The sequence below is a fragment of the Pongo abelii genome, chromosome 2, assembly GCF_028885655.2.
Source record: "Pongo abelii isolate AG06213 chromosome 2, NHGRI_mPonAbe1-v2.0_pri, whole genome shotgun sequence".
NCBI lineage: Eukaryota > Metazoa > Chordata > Mammalia > Primates > Hominidae > Pongo > Pongo abelii.
The window spans coordinates 159661760-159678402 of record NC_085928.1 but is presented as its reverse complement, the minus strand read 5'-3'; the positions used below and the strand labels follow the sequence as shown (position 1 = coordinate 159678402).

The 16643-nt window shown below is 40.2% G+C and overlaps 1 pseudogene; it reads right to left on the bottom strand.

Annotated features, from left to right (window-relative positions):
- Positions 1–8621: 8621 nt before the first annotated feature.
- On the bottom strand, positions 8622–9657 carry LOC100441646 (eukaryotic translation initiation factor 3 subunit J-like; annotated as a pseudogene).
- Between the last annotated feature and the right edge of the window lie 6986 nt (positions 9658–16643).

The window sequence follows — 16643 nt, the reverse complement described above, 5'->3', positions numbered from 1 at the left end:
GCAGCAGACAAACGTTTACGAATATTTTTTAGCATTCTGAAAGCTTTGAAGAACTGAAATAGAAATAGCCAATCTAATTAACAGCACTATTCAGAAGCTGTTGACTCAAGGCCAAGCCTATTAAATGATAAGAGAAAGTACTCCTTGTGGGCCCAATTGAGCCCAGAACTGCTGGGCGGTTGATTCATGCTACAAAAATTACTGGTGTACTTTGCTTTGTACTTTGCCACTGAGGCCTGCTAGGGGATGTTTACTCTTTGGGCTTTGAGATCTATATTAATTTATTATTAAAGATGAGTGGGGTTGGTGGCAGGCAAACTCTGACGCTGAGGGAGAGACCCTAGTTGCCCTTAGAACCAGCCAAACTGGAAGAAGCCAGCCTTGGAGAAAGGCTCAAGAAGATGAGATTTGCCTCCTGGGCCCCAGCCTCCCCTTTTGGGGCCCTCCATGGCACCTCATCGGAGTGACATAGAGACAGGGTTAACACTATAAAGTCATCAGGCCTGGGTTCAAATCCCTTAAGATACATGGCCTAGAGTAGGGGTTGTCAAACTAAGGCCTAAGAGCCAAATCCAGCCTGCCACCTGATTTTATAAAGAAAAGTTTTATTGGAACACAGCCATGCTTACTCATTGAGGTATCTTCTATGGCTGCTTTTGTGCTCCAGCGGTAGAGTCAGGTAGCCGCAAGAGAGACTACACAGCTGTCAAAGATTAAAACATTTTTCGCCTGACATTTTACAGAGTTTGTAGCTCCCTGACTTAGAGCTAGTGACTTAATCTCAACTTCTTTATCCATACAATCCTGATAATAATATTCCAAAAGATTTTATGATAATGCTAATAGATGTAAAACAAAAATAAATAAGTACACTTGGAAAACTCTAAGTTAAACAAGGATGCTTGGTTGTTTTTTTTTTTTTTTTTTTTTTTTGAGACAGGGTCTTGCTCTGTCACACAGGCTGAAGTGCAGTCACAAGATCATAGCCTTGACCTTGACCTCTAGGCTCAAGCAATCCTCCTGCCTCCCACTGAGTAGCTGGGACTACAGGTATGTACCACTAAGCCCAGCTAATTTTTTTATTTTTATTTTTTATGGAGACAGGGTCTTGCTATGTTGCCCAGGCTAGTTTCAAATTCCTGGTACTGGTTTGTGACACATATTCAAGTAGTCCTCCCACTTTGGCCTCCCAAAGTGCTGGGATTACAGAGGGGTGAGCCACCACAACTGGAGCCTCTCAGAGTCTTTAAGAAGCCAGTCAGGGAACCTGGTATGCATTTCCCAAATCAATTTAAACTTGGAACCCTACTATCATGAAGAATGTACAAGAGTTGTCTTCATACATACATGCATGTGTTTCAGGGATACACAAAGACTTCTAAGAGATACAGATAGAGTAAAATGAACCAGTTTCCAGATCTTAATTCCACATGGATTTTTTTCATAAAACTGACCCACCGAAGAATCAGCCTGCCCTCCCAATACTGTGGTCTTCTCCCCCTTATAAGAGAGAGTCCGGCTCCACCCTTATCCCAAATCTTACCATGGGGACCTGTACCGAGATCTGATTACTCTGGATTTCCCACTTCTTTAATGATAAATCATGAAGTCCCTAGGGCCCACTGTCTTACACAGATTTTTAAACCTGAAGCTTTACATTAATGATGTGTTTGGGGCCTGCTGATATGCTCTGAATTCAGAATAGCTAAAGTGGTGTGGGTTCGTGACACATATTCTTTAGCTTATAACTGGAAAGTTTTCTGAGACTCCCACATTTTTGAAGATACATTAAAGAAAACCCTTGGGTAAAAATTCTACATTATTTATTTTAGATTTGGTCCTCTTATTCAACAAGCTAGTTAAAACATTTTATCAAGTCATATTATGAAATATTTATGTCAATTGTGATCTACCCCCACCTGATTTCAAGTTATCAAACATTTGATATTTGCTACTCCTATAATTAAAAAAGGAATCTTTAGACTTGTAATGAAAAATCTTAGATGTTAACTTAAAAATGTGTAAAAGGGTATGTGACTCCTCAAAATTCTTTTGTGAGGTAAGTGAGCAAAAAGGTTTGGAGACTTATCTCTTGCAAGACTAGTTTTATCAGCACTCTCTTTGGGAAACACTAAATTAGACAGGTATATGAAGAGTCTGTGAAGAGGCCCGACCCAACACACAGCAGCTGCTTAACAACTATCTGTTCTCTCCTCCTGGTCTCTTCCCCAGCCAGTCTGATCAATACATTCATGCTCTTTCTCCTCTCTCCAAAACACCAACCTTGCTCCCAGCAGAGGGTTGATAAAATAATTTATACTAAGAGATGATTTAATTTAGGGTGCTTGCTCATAGATCACCCAGCACCAGCATGTTCACATTAGAGAGAATACAAGCCAATGGAAGAGGCAAGGCAGTACTGGGGAGTTTCTCTGCTCTTGAGGTCAGGCCGCTGAAAGGGACCACCTATTTGTACAGCTTTATTTTTTTTATTTTTTTTTTTCAGGTGATTTTTCACTGGGATGAGTATGTGCTTTTTGAGCCCCAAACAGAATGCTTCATAAGAGCAGCTTCAGGCCTGGGTTCCCCCTCTGTGGACTGTGAGGCTGAGGCTGACAGTGACTTCTGGGCCCCAGGAGCACATTCCCTCTGAAAGGTCCCACAGGGGCCGTCTACCAGGAACACTTCTGCGCCTTCTCCCAGCACCACCCACGCTCTGCCAGCTTGTGGTATTTGGGGCTGTCTTACTTTCTCAGAAGTTAGAGAACAATCTGGAAGGGCCAATTTTGCGAGTTTCCTCTAACCTCAGAGATGAGATCAGTAAAACGATTAACAGAGCACAAGAAATTCTGACACATCTACCCTTTTAGGAAAGCCCTGAACAAAAATCAACCCAAGGTGACAACATTCTCACCATTTACCTTCTGAACATCTTTACTGGCCTTGCACTGCCCTGTGTTCAGTTTGTGGTAGGGGCTGCTGCTTCCAAAAAGAAGCCCCCAATCCAGGAGGACTGTGCTCAGGTAACATTCCAAACCACCATCCCCAGAAAAGCCAGGAGGAGTTATTTTCTAAAAGCCTGATTCCTGAACTCAGAGGTCTTTGTATCCCATTATTACTCCTCCTTTAGGCTTTGCTCCCTTCACGCTAAGACTCTGTGTTGAAAAAACAGCAGGTAAAACTCTGTGTTGAAGAAAGAAAAAGAGAAAATACCATTAAAATTGGCTGAAGTAATAGTAATAGTAATAATAATAATAATAATATGTATTGGTTCCAGTATCTGAAACACAGGGGTAATTGGTACATTAAGTCGGGTTTGATCCAGCAGCTCAGATAATTCAGTAAAATCCTCCCTCCTCCTTGCCACAACAAAGGATCCATCCTCAGCTCCACGTGATGTGGGGCTGCAGCCCACCCTGCCCCATGCCCTTCACCCCGTGACTACAGCCACTGTGCACCTCACACATTCACACTCCACTGCCCAGAGGAAAAGAGGCTTATCAAATGGAAAAGGAAAAATTTCTTTCCTGGAAGCCCTAGCCAGCATGTTGTTTCTCATCATCTCAGATTGGCTTATGCACCCATAAACCAATCACTAGATTAAGTCAACAGGGCTCACTCCTGTTATGAGGATAGAATAAACCCCACCCAAACCATGCGTAGACCCATTCCTTCCCCACCTTGAGACCAACCCCATGCTAAATAGAACACGCCCGGTCACAAGCATTATACTGACTGAACTTCTGAACTCTTGACTTTTTCCTTGCCATGACCCTTAAGATGGAGCCCCATCTTTGTGTCTCCCGACAGATGCCTTGCCTTCTAAACATCTGCTTCTTCTAGACCCAGTACAGGTCATTGATCTCAGACTACTCCCTTGATTGCCAGCCCATTTGGGTTGGAATTTAGGTTTAAGGTGAACAGTATCTAGCTCTCTCCTCTTATTTTTCCCATGGGCTTTTTCCCTGTAACAAGCCCAAGCACTGGCAATCTTGAGTACAGGAGTGGTTGGGTGGGTAATGGGTCCACAGCCTCAGTCACTCTGACAACCTGGCATAAATGCAAACCATCCCAGTCTGTTCTGAACCAAACCCCTTTGATCCCTTCCAGTTAGTTAGCTGCCTGCTTCTAGCTCCAGCCCTATGATGAAGTGAAACATTGATGAGAAACATTATCTCCACTATTATATTAAGGGCTTCTTCAATGAAGCTAGCTGTTCGCTTTTCTCTTTAGGCAGCCCAATCAGAGGTTAGCTCTAACCAGGGTAGAATGGGAATCAGCCCAAAGTATGGCAAAGATCTGATTTACTGTTCAATCTCCTCTGGAATCAAGGCAGAAAGTTACAGTAGCCTTAAAAGATCTGACTTATTGTTCAAGCTCCTCTGGAGGCTTATGTAGACTCCCTTTCTTTCCTGTAGGCATCTGGATTTAGGAACCTCTGCTTTTTTCCCTATCCCCCACACCTGTGTCTACATGGCACGCCCTAGCCTGGACACCACTTCACCCTGACTTCAGTCCTTCGCCATATCAGAGCTCAGTGTGCCATGCTCACAGTTAAGGCTTCCTCTGACCTTGGTAATGGCTCAGCCAGCCCTAGGAACAGCTTGCTTTGTTTGTGCTGCTTCTTTGAGCCACATGACTGATTTGTCATTCAAGGTGCAGGTGCTCTGCTTACCAGCCTTAAAATCTGCCAATCCTTCCCAGCCCTGATCACTGGAAATCTATGTTAAAACAGCTGAGTCCTTTCCCATCTGAGCTCCATGCCTGTCCCTTGACTTTGAAAAACACCCGCTCTCCCCGGGCACCCCAGGATTCTGGCAGCTGAAATTCCCTAAACCGGCCCCCTGTCTTTTCCAATCCTACACACTCCTCTTAGGTGAACCCCCAGCCTCAGTGAGCATATCCTGCTTTCCTCCCAGGCCTTTTCTGTTTTCCCTCATAAAAGCCACAACATCTCATTAAAACCTCATGGTTTACTTTCTTTCCCCATATTGCTATCCTGAAGCTGCCAGGTAGCCTGCTAAAGCCCTTCCACTTTACATCTAATGTCCAAGTAGTATTCTTTCCTTTTGCCATTAACATATTTTAAAATCCAGTTTTATTTTTTTCACATGCAACCCACTGCTCAGGGATGCCCCAGCAGTCTATAGAGTGCAAGCTCCAGTCATGAAAGTGGGCTCTTGTGATAGAACTCCAGGGGATAGGCAAGCAGGAAGGGTGGCAGGAACGCATTTTAAAGGACTGAGGCATTGGGGCAGAAGGCAGGAGACAATGTCCATGGAGGACATTAGGCCTGTGCCTAATGCCTGTGACCAGGGCCAGGATTAGAATCAGCCGACTAGACCAGTGACCCCACTCCTGAACCTTCTCCGTCTGTTGCTCTCTGGGTAGACTAGAAATATCCTCAGACTTGTAGTGAACAGCTGTTTGACCTTCTTCTGGTGTCCCACCTCCCTTCTCCCATAATAGCAAAGATGTAAGAATCAAGGCAGAAAGTTACAGTCGCCTTGAAAATAGCCCTCCACAAAAGGCTGCCAGCCCCAAATGACACTAAACCATTTTCCAACATGGTTGTCAGTCAGCATTTACATAGCACTCCACATTTACAGATTGGGGAGCTGAGGGCAGTTAGTCATTCATATCATGACAGAGAACAAGATGAGGGCTATGGGTCCTGTTTTCAATTCTTCTTAAGATCCTGATTCACTGCCTAAATGAAGAAACCCCAACCCCATCTCCTTCAGGTGGAGGCCTCCTTCACAAGGGCAGGCTGAACCCCAAACTTGACATTGGCCCCTCCTAAGCTCTCAGCCCACAGCCAACAGCTTTCTTTTCACGGAACACTCTAGGTCCCCTCTCCTGTCATGAGCCCTAGCAGAGACAACCAATAAATCAAACCCTAAACAGGTGAGGATGCCAAGCTCTCTTGAACATTCACAGATCAATGCAATTATGAGCATCTTTGTACTTCCAACCGACTGCTTCATTATTAATGTGAAATTAAACCCCTTCTGAGTGCTTACAATCTGGTAAGTGTTCTATAATTGTTTTTACTGATACTGCCCTGATATTGAACACCTGGGAACAGATATAATAAATACAGGAGGTTGCAAATCTTAGACATGATTACTTTCAAGTTGGAAAAGTATGGATCTGGATGTGGCTTTGCCAGATGCTTGAGCCACTTAAATTCTCTCAGCCTCAACTTTTGCATCAGTAAAACAGGGGTAATTATGCCTTCCACCTACGGTTGTTGTGAAGACAATGAGGTAAGATTTGTAAAAGGCCTAACATAACATTTGAAAAGATAGCACATCCTCAATAAATAGTAGTTAGTATTAATGTGCTACATTACGATGTAAGTACAGGATAATCAGAAGACACAGATAAACAGAGCAACTCTTAAAAGCTCTCTTTTTCTTCCTTTACGCATTTAACAGTATTCACGGCGCACCTACACTGTACCAAACATCATTCTAGAAGCAGAAAATACAGCAGAGAACAAGACAGGTAAAGCCCCAGCTCTCCTGAAGGTTACCTGTGAATGGCAGGAAGATAATAGAGAAATAAGTTAATAAAGATGATAATTTCAGATATCCATAAATGTTGAGAAGAAAATTAAACAGAGTGATATGATAGACAGTGACTGGCGGATTTTAGAAAGAACCTCTATAAGGGATCATAATTGAGGTAACACCTGCCAGGAGAAGCCATAGGAGTAGAGAAGGGGCCAGGTAGAGGAAACAAGTGCGCAGGCCTGAGGTGGGATCAAGCCTGGCTGGTAGGGAGAACTGAATGAGAACAATGGTGTCTGGGGTGGTGAAAGAGAGATGGGACGAGATGTAGTTGAAGGTCTAGGCAGGGGATCTGAATTCCTATCCCAGCTCTGCTACTAGCAAGCTGTTGGGCTTTAAATAAAGATTTTAAACTCTTGAAATCTCTCAGTTTTGCCATCTGAACAATGAGGGGAAGGGGTTACCCTTGATCATTGTTAAGGTCCTTTCAACTCTGACTGTAACATAGACCAAAAGCACTATTACTCTTCCTATGATGACAATACTGCAGTCAAATATGACTCTCTTACAGATTGTCTAGTCTTGTTTGCAAGTGTCTATATTGATTTTTAGGCAAGAGTTATCTGTAAAATTAATCAGGCCCCATGATGTAAAATCCTTTATTCTGCTTATTTCGAAGTATCTTTTGGATTAGTAATGGCAGAAAGATCAGCTGGCCATAGATAGTTTTTGGTTCCTGGTGGCAAAATACTAGCAGCTCACATATGGTCCCAGGAACCTAGTTTTTAAAGTTTATTTTAATCGTTCTGTATTGTGTCTTGACCTTTTTTCAGCAACTAAAGAGCATGTATCAAGTCATACAACTGAGTCTGGGAAAACTTTCAGAAACTTTCTATTTTGTTTGATAGCATCAACTTGCATAGTTGGTTATTCTGAACAGTTAAAATGAGTGTCAAAACGCTGTTTGTAAATCATTATCATCTTTTTTTAAGTCCTCACAATAGTGATTTTATTAAATTAGTTGCTTTATAAAACATTGCAGATGTCATAATTGTTAACATAACAATTTACCAAACTGCAGTTAACTGGTGCAGTGTGCTGAGCACGTTTTATAAAGGAAAGGAAATGCCAAAATCCTGGTAAAGTTGTTCCATTGTGGCCTAAGAGAACAAAGATTTGTTTCTCAGACACTTAAATCAGGCAGATAAAAACAGGTAAAGAGTTCCCCTCCCCCATCTGAAGCACTTCATCAGTAGAAATAGCCTGATAAATTACTAGACAGTCTGCACTCAAGAGATTCCACAACATGTAATCCAATAATGGAGAGGTTTACCTCCTTTAGCTTCAAAGTTGGAGGGTTTTGGCCATTTTAATTTTATATCAAACTAGTGCTATAGTTTGATATGAAAACTATAGAGTGAAGATATCAGCCACAGTATCTTCACTCTGAGATAAGCAGTCTTCTTCACAATGTATTTTTAATATCCTTATGTTCAATTTTAAGACAAAGCAATTTTAATACTAGGTGCATATCACATGCCCTTGCTGCAAGCTGGTTTTCTTGACAAGTTATGAAGTAGTTCAAGGAGGTATGGTTAAGGCTGTATTACTGAATGGTGCTGGTAAATACTACACAATTTTTTTTGTCATGTTGCAACGTTTTATTTCCAATTCTGTGACTGCTGCTCTATGAAATCAGACAGCAACAATGACAACATTATTAGGTTCGTTTTGAACTATGATTTAGTAGCAGCTGAGGTTCCCAATTTTAACCCCTTGGCAGCAAGATCCAAGTTCCCTCATTTGCACATTAGCATCTAAGTGTTGAGGGGTTAAATAACCAGCACAAAAGATACTACTGCACTTCTAATTGTAGCATTTGGCAGAACTGAAAGGAAAGGAAGTTGTACTACATGTTCAAGGGATTGTGGGCAACATAAAGATGACACCAGGACGGGAGGCTGAGGCAGAGAATTGCTTGAACCCGGGAGGCGGAGGTTGCAGTGAGCCGAGATCACGCCACTGCACTCCAGCCTGGGTAACAGAGCGAGACTCCGTCTCAAAAAAAAAAAAAAAAAAAAAAAGACACCAGGAAAAGATAAAATGTCACATGAAGTCTTCATAGTCTTGTACATAACCTCCATCTGCCAGATCATCTTTCATGATGGCTTTTATCCCCCTCCAGGAACCACACCTTTCTTCTTCTTTTTGGCTTTTCTTGCTTCTGTTTTTACTGCAAAGTACAGTCAGTGAATTGGTAATCTTTTTCAAGTCCTCAATTTCCAATGAAATACACACATCTCGAACTAAGATTTCCAAAAAAAAAAAAAAGACATCATACAGTGACTTTTCATTTTGTGTAATTTTATCTTTCAGTAACTTTCCAAACTCTGTAAAATCATCTCTTGAAGATGGGTTCATAGCATCTATTCCATAAACTGTATTATTAACACCAAAAGTTTCCTTTGCTAATTTGAGGTCTGACTCTTCCTGTAATTTATTTAGCCCCAGTTTATCTGCTAATTGTTCTTCTGGTGTTAGCACTTTAGGTTCTTCAGGTTCTTTTAACCTCTTTTTAATTTCTTCTTGCCTTTTCTTCTGTTGCCGTTCCTTCTCTTTTATCTTCTCTGCTGTTTTTTTCTTTCCTGAACTTTTTACCTCTGGTTTTACTTCTGCTTCTTCTTTTTTTACGTCATCATCGTCATCCCAGTTATCCTTGACGCCCTCGTCCTAGTCCTCGCCTTCCCAGCGCTCCCCGCCAGCAGTGCCGCCGCCCCACACCTTCTGCACTGGGTCTTCCACGGAGAATGCGTCCGCGTCTCAAGAGTCGGAGTCCCCCGCCGCCGCCGCCGCCGCCATCTTGAGGAGGGTGTGAGCGTGTATTGAGGGGGAGAGCTAGCGAGGAGTTAGCGCGGCGAAGGTGAGTCACTGGGTTTGCTCAATCTTTATCATCTTAAATGTTCAAACAACTCTGACTGTAGTGACGCCTCTTCTCTAGGGATTTAATATGCAGTAGTTGACCACCAGAGCAAATGTACGTCTACGAAAATGACAATTATCCACCGTGGTCAACAGTGACGTAGATAATTTAAAGTCACCCAGTGTGAGAACTGAGTGAAATTCTAAGCCATCAGGTCAAGAAGGTAGGTGCTTATTCTGAAATGGCTCTAGTATAACAGATTTGCACCCAAAGTATTCTGGTCAAATGAGTAACTCTCCTGCTTTGTTTTTTAAGCACTTATAACTTCTTGGGTAGACCGTTCCAGAACTTAAAAAACAACTTTCCACTTCTTTCTTATTTCTAACCTAAGTCCTTTACATTGCTTTCTAGGTTATTTCCTCTAATTCTGTCATATATGGAGAAGGGTAAACTGGTGGTTACCGTCAGCACATTACACTTTTTGATATGGTTTGGCTCTGTACTCCCACCCAAATCTCATGTTGAGTTGTAATCCCCAGCGTTGGAGGTGGGGTGTGATGGGAGGTGATTGGATTATGGGGATGGTTTCCAATGGTTTACCACCATCCCCTTAGTGCTGTCTCATGATAGAGTTTTCAGGAGATCTGGTTGTTTAAAAGTGTGTAGCGCCTCCCACTTCACTTTCTTCCTCTTTCTCCGGCCATGCTTGTGCGTGCTTCCCGTTCCCCTTCCGCCATGATTGTAAGTTTCCTGAGGCCTACCCAGCCATGCTTCCTTTACAACCTGTGGAACTGGGAGTCAATTAAACCTCTTACCTTTATAAACTACCTAGTCTCAGGTAGTTCTTCAAAGCAGTTAGAGAACGGACTACTACACTTTTAAAATAAATAACAATGACAAGCAACACACATAGTGTTTACTAATCTAGGTTCTTTACAGATTACCATTTAATTCTCACAACAATTCCATCAGATAGATAACTGTTTTAATCCCACTTTACAGGTGGAATAACTGAGGCACAGAAGCTAAACACCAGCTAGTGAGAGACACAGCTGGGATCTGAGCCCACGCCCCTGTCTCCAGGATCTTTGCTTCAGTCACTGCACCGTTTTGCCCCTCCCATAAGCAAATTCTCCATCTGGGTTGCTATTCACAAATCTCTCTCTTTTTCTGTTTGTTTGTGTAAGTGATTCATGAAGAGACACCAAAAACCTTTTTCTTTTTTCTTTATTATTTTATAAATAAATGTAATTCTTTTCCTTCTTCCTGAAAATAAAAACCTACGACCAATGCTTTATCTGAAAAAGAGTCTTTGACAGGTTATTGCAGAAAGGGTCTTTCATTTATTCATGCTGCCCTCATTAATAGAGAAAAAGTCTTGCTGGGCCAAATTAAGTCAACGTGTTCCCCACTCACTATCTAATTATTTTAAAAAGCACAATCCAGCACCAGAATTAAAGCAGGAATTCTACCCATCTTTTGTGAGAGCACAAGAGGCCACGAGATGAACCACATAGCTAAGACTGGTGACGAGGACTGGAGAACCCAGGAGATAACGTTATTCAAGTTTATGTGGAGGCTTTTGTGGCACTCTGGTTTTTCTGCATCAGGAAAACTGCTGTAGGCAGAGAGATGGCAGCTCCATATCTATCTACCTACCTATGTATCTACGTATCCATCTATGCACATATATGTAACACACACACACACACACACACACACACAATTTCTTTTCATTTTCCTTATCTTAACCACTAAAATACTAAGTTTTTTAGGTACCCTTTCAAGTCCCCATCACAGATAGCAAAGAAAAGCCTACCCTTCTTGTTGTCCACTTCCCAAGCAAATTCCCTAAAGCAAACCAGAAACATAAAATAGAGGATGCACATAACTAAAAGATATAAAATGTATACCACATAGGTATAAATAAAAAATTATAGGTATAGGTAAAAATTATATATAAGGTATAAATAAAAATTATATGTATGGACATTGTGTATATGTATATGTGTGTGTAGGGTATTTCAGACCACAAACTTAGTGGTATAAAATATATCATTTTATTTAGTCTCATGAGAACAAACTTGAACACATCTTATGAGGAAACAATCTCAGTCAAGGAGGGTTTCTCCTCCCTTCTAAGTTGCTGGAGAAGAGCTGTGTGCCCAGGCAGTGGGCGGAGGAGGGTGTCTGGTCTGGGTCATGATCCAAGTTGGTGAAGACTGAGGCATCCTTATTGCTTTCTGGTCTTTGATTGTTCACACAGAGAGGCAGCAAGGCTCCAAGGGTTCAATGCTCTCAGAGCTGCAGCCCAGGGCACAAGCAGCTCCATGCGGCTGCCTGGGGCCCTGAACCCTGCTGCTGCAGCATGCACATGAAGATTTCAGGGGACTCTGGTTCTGGCTGCCACTCCTTTGAAGTTGGGGTAGAGGGACAAGAGAGTATAGATGCTCACCACGCTCAGATCCTCTCCTTTTATCTGGTATTTTTCTTACCCTGCTCCTTACCTCCTTCCCAGGGCTTTAGCCTAGGGGTGGGAGCAGCAATGTGGGACCGTTTCTCAGGTCACACCAGAGTTTAGCTAACCTCCCTTTGCCTCCCCTCTAATTATCTTCCTTTCCCTATCCCAGTAACCTGTGAACCTTTGGAGGAATTAAGGGTCAAAAGGAAGACTGTCTCCTTCTCATTAAGTCTTCTTTATGCCCTGAGCCCCTCAGCACCTATGCTTTTAAAAGGCATAGCCTTTTTTTCTGCTATAATAACTTGAAGCAAAGAGGTTGCATGCCTAAGTGATACAGTGGGGCAAAGGAAAATGGAGTGCAGAGAGACAACAGTCTTTTCCTCCAATCACATGTACCCACCTGGCAGTATATAATATATGCCACCTGTGTGTATCTTAACATGATATATACGTATATGTATTTAATACACAAGAATCATATTTACACATATAGGCATTACTCATGTGGTTTGGGGCTATGGATTGTGGCTTTTTTGGGGAGAAAAATTTATGGATGAATACTTCTATCCAATTCTTAAATATTTAAGTCATAAGTATATGTTCTTAATTTATGGATCATAAGAGAAAAAAATGGAGAACCAGAATATAAAAGATAATTATCTTATAGATAGATTGTAAGGTGGATTATAATTATAATATATCAGATTATAGATAGATTTCTCATCACCAATTGCATGGAGAGAAAAGGGAGCAAGAATTTCTGACTCAGGAACTCTGTAACAATCAACTTACTATAACCCCAGCCATGTCATTTAGCTTCATTAACAATCTCATTTTCATTATTAATGAGGATGAAAAATGTGCTCAAAATACATTACAAGTATAAGATACAGATTTCAAATAATAAAGCTGATTCAGCTGAAGACTGAAAATATTGGCTTATTCATAAGACATTTTAGAACATTATGCAGGCAATAAAGAATTCTTAATCCTTGCACCAAATGCCATGATTCACATTGTTTTCCTTTAGTATGAAATTACTTTCAATGTAAACTCTGACACACTTGGGAAAAAAATAGGTTTCTTAAGACCTTTCCATACAAAATGTAGGTAAAATAACTTGAAAAAGAAGTAAAACAATCTTAGGTTATATTGGTTACATCTTTAACTTATTGCTACTAGTTTAAGGCAAGAACTTAATCTTTATATCTAAACACGCAAAAGGAAATATCCCTTTGCTCCACGGTGAGGAGACAGGACAAAGCAGTTTTTTATTACCTGTGGTTGAGGAAATAGCTGTTTAAGAAAAAGATACTTCCATTCTTCTGGCTAGCCTGAATCTTGAGAGGACAATCCCCCTGTTCCAGTTGTTGGGCAGGCTGTTTTTGTTTCTTGATGGATAAACATATTTCCACTATTAACCCTAGGTGATAAGATTTGGGGTAAACAGTGTCTCAGGGATTACTTAGGAGGGACAATAGGCAGAGGCAGAATCTTGGGGGAAAGCCCTCACGTATAAGGTTGTCAAATTTAGCAAGTAAAAATACAGAAAAACCGCTTAATGTAAATTTCAGATAAAGAATATAAGTTCCCTATATTGCATGGGACCACCTTACCAAGGTGGAATTATGTGAACATAAGAAATGGCCACTGGGTGAGTGCCCAGCAGGAATATGGGCTCACCAACCAACAGAGTAAACGAGTGGCCTCTGGGCATTCCAGCCTCAGAAGGTAATTTAGAATTCTACCAAATTCTACCAACAGTAGAAGCAATCTTCAGGGTGTACTAAAAATGCATGTGGCAAACCGAAGCAGTGGTGTTAGCACGAGCCTACCTTGGAATTAGCCTGAGCTGCTTGGTGCAACATTCAAGTGAGACCAAAGTAGGGCAGAAGAAGGAACAGGGGCTTGTGTACCCAGGGAGTGTCTGTCATGCCAATCTGTGCCTTGTCTCCAAGTTATCTTAGGACACAAATCTGTGCTCAGGAAGCTCATCTGTTTCTGTGCTTCTGTTTTTCCCTTTTTTGGTCGTCTTGTGCTTTCCCTTCATTTCTCATTCAAATTTCTTTTTGAATATTCTAGCTTTTGTCTCTAAATAATTAACATCTAGGCCTTTAGTCTTGATCACCCTCACCAACCCATCCTCTTTGTGCCAACCAGAGGGCCTCTCTCCTTCTGTCTTTTAAAATCAGATTTATTGAGATATAATTTATATATAATAAAGCTCACCAATTTTATATGTATGATCTATGAGTTTTGACAAATGTGTACAGTTGTATAACCACCACCATCACCACAATCAAGAGTGTAGAATATTTCTATGACACCAAAAAAAGTTTCTTAATGTTCCTTTGCAGGTAATCTCGAGACTCCTTCCACACCTGGCCTCTGGCAACCACTGATCTGCTTCGGAACACTTCAGTTTTTACTTTTCTAGAACTTCATATAATTGAAATCATATTGTATGAAGTCTTTGTTGTCAAACTTCTTTTACTTAGCATAATGCTTTTGAGATTCATCTGTGTTGTGTATATCAGTTGTTCATTCCCTTTTTCCTGCTGACTAGTATTCCATCATATTGACACACCACAATTTGTTTACCTATTCAGAAATTAATTGACATTTGGATTGTTTCCAGTTTAAGGCTGTTATACAGAAGGCTCCTGTAACATTAAAGTAAAAGGGTTTTTTTGAATATAAATGTTCTTTTCTCTTGGGTGAATATCTACAAGTAGGATTGCTGGGTCATATCATAATCGTAGTTGTATATCTAACTTATTAAAAACTACCAAACTGCTTCCCCAACTGGTTCTATCATTTTGTATTCACATCAGCAACATCTAGGAGTTTCAGTTACTTCACATTCTCACCACAGTTGGTATTGTCAGTCATTTGTCAATTATGAGTGTGCTAATATCTCATTGTGGTTTTAATTTACATTTCCCTAATGATTAATGATGTTGATAATCTTCTCATGTACTTCTTGGTCATTTGTATTTTTTTTGATCTATTCAAATCTTTTGTACAATTTTTAATCAGGTAGTTTGATTAGTATTTAGTTGTACATGTTCTTTATAGATTATGTATACAGACATTTGTCATATATGTTTTGTAAATATTTTCCTCCACACTGCAGCTCACCTTTTCACTTTTCTTTTCTTTTGAAAAGAAAAAGTTTTTAATTTTGGTGAAGCTCAATTTATTGCTTTTATGGTTTATGCCTTTTTGTGTTCTATCAAAGAAGACAGCTTAATAGAAGGCCATGAAGATCTTCTCCCATAATTTCTTCCAGAACTTTTGTAGTTTTAACTCTAACATTTAGGTGTATGATCCATTTCAAGTTAATTTTTGTTTAAAATGTGAAGGAAAGGTCAAGGTACTTCTTTTGCATATGAATACCTAGTTGATCTGGCACCGTTATTGAAGAGTCCCTCCTTTCCCATATTGATATGCTTTGGCTCATTCATTGAAGACCAATTCACCATATATATGTGAGTCTACTTCTGGACTTTCTATTTTGCTGAATTGATCTGTATGTCTATACCTTACTTTCTTGATTATTTTAGCATTGTAGTAGATCTTGAAATCGGGTGGCGTTAGTTTTTCACTTCTGTTTTTGCTTTTTGTTTTGGCCATTCTAGGTCCTTTGCATTTCCATATACACTTGAGGATCAACTTGTCAATTTATTTATTTATTCATTTATTTATTTATTTCCTTCCTTCTTTCTTTTTTAGAAATTTGATCTCACGATGTTGTCCAGTCTCAAACACCTGGGCTCAAGCCATCCACCTAGCTCAGCCTCCTGAGTAAGTGGGACAATAGGTGCATGCCATCAAGCTCAGCTAAATTTGTCCATTTCTTTAAAAAAAAAAAGCCTCCCAGAATTTTGATTGAGATTGCATTGAATCTATGGAATCTATGGATCAATTCAAGGAGAACTGACATTGTAACAAGAGTAAGACTTCCAAACCATGAACACAGTATACCCTTCTTTTATTAGGTCTTTGATTTTTCTCAATGTTTTTAGTTTTCAGCATACAGATCTTTCATGTATTTTGTTATATAACTTATAAATGTCATGATTTTTTAATGCTAATGTAAATAATATTTTCATTTTAATTTCTAATTATGTATTCATAGCATATAGAAATGGAATTGATTTTTTCATATTGACATGTATCTTGCACAGGTGCTAATTCACTTTTTAGTTTGAGTCACTTTTTTATAGGTGCGTTGGCATTTTTTATGTAGACAATCATGACATCTATGAATAGAGACAGTTTTCTTTCTTTCTTTCCAATGTGTATGCATGTAATTTCTTTTTCTTGCCTGATTGCACTAGCTAGGGTCTGTAGTACAACATTGAATAGAGGTGGTGAGAGCACACAGCCTTGCCTTATACCTTATCTTAGAAGGAAAGTATTCAGTCTTTCGCCATTAAGAATGATAGTAGCTGTAGGTATGTAGGCAGTTGCAGTAAATGCTCCATGTGCACTTGATAAGAATGCATATTCTGCTGTTGGGTGGAACATTCTGTAAATATCAATTAGGTCAAAAGAACTAAGATGACCTTTATTGAGTTAATGACTTTCCCTTCTATTTCTAGTTTGCTGACAGTTTGTATTATGAGCCTCTGTTGATTTTTGTCAAATGCTTTTGCTGCATTTGTTGAAATGATCTTATGCTTTTTTTCCCCTTATCTGTTGATATGGTAAATTATATTGATTTTTAAGCGTTGAACCAGCC